The 785-nt window shown below is 43.3% G+C and overlaps 1 pseudogene; it reads left to right on the forward strand.

Moving 5' to 3' along the window:
- Nucleotides 1–246: 246 nt before the first annotated feature.
- LOC142281631 (U2 spliceosomal RNA) lies at nucleotides 247–453 on the forward strand (annotated as a pseudogene).
- The last annotated feature ends 332 nt before the right edge of the window (nucleotides 454–785 follow it).

The following is a 785-nucleotide window of genomic DNA, read 5'->3' on the forward strand; positions in this document are numbered from 1 at the left end:
GGGTTTGTCTCCCTCTCCCTAAGATGTGTCCGGTATAGGCCAGGGTGCCACTCAAGGCCGTAACCAATTCGGGTTATAGCTTCTCGGCCTTTTGGCTAAGATCAAGTGTAGTTTCGGAGGACGCTACCTTGGTCGGTACTGGAAGATGCCTGGGATTGCACGTCTGCCGGCCTTGAGGAAGTGTGTGCGCCTTCTGGTGACACATAGCCCTCTTGTGCCTGGACGGTTCCCAGGCAACGGGAGGCGATCACCTTTGTTATTTTGAAGTCCTACTGATAAACAGAAAAAAAAAAAAATTAAATCTGTTCTTATCAGTTTAATATCTGATACGTCCCCTCTCTGGGGACCATATATTAAATGGATTTTTAGAACAAGGAGATGGAAAAAATCTTGCTCTGTACACTCCACGCATTGACCTGGTATTGCAGTACCTCCAGGACCGGTGCACCCCTTCTTAACCCAGTTTCCAAAAGCAGAACTCAATTCACCTGATTCAAATGAGCCCCATTAGTGAATTGAAAGAAAGCAAAAACTTTATATGCACCTCAATTTGGCCAATTCACTTTTCACACTTTCACCCTTTTTTTTATCTTTCACACCTTTTACTTGCTTTATTGATGCAAAAAGCTGTGCCAAATAGCAAACTCATCTCCACTCAACTTGACCAACTCTGCTATGTCCCGTGCAGTATCTTATTCTCAGTCTTATCTAGATCATTTGCAATTGAATAGAATAGATCCCTTTTGGCTGCTTATGACTGTGTAAAATATGTAGTTTTACTGGGC

The sequence above is a fragment of the Anomaloglossus baeobatrachus genome, unplaced genomic scaffold, assembly GCF_048569485.1.
Source record: "Anomaloglossus baeobatrachus isolate aAnoBae1 unplaced genomic scaffold, aAnoBae1.hap1 Scaffold_478, whole genome shotgun sequence".
In the NCBI taxonomy this organism is placed as follows: domain Eukaryota; kingdom Metazoa; phylum Chordata; class Amphibia; order Anura; family Aromobatidae; genus Anomaloglossus; species Anomaloglossus baeobatrachus.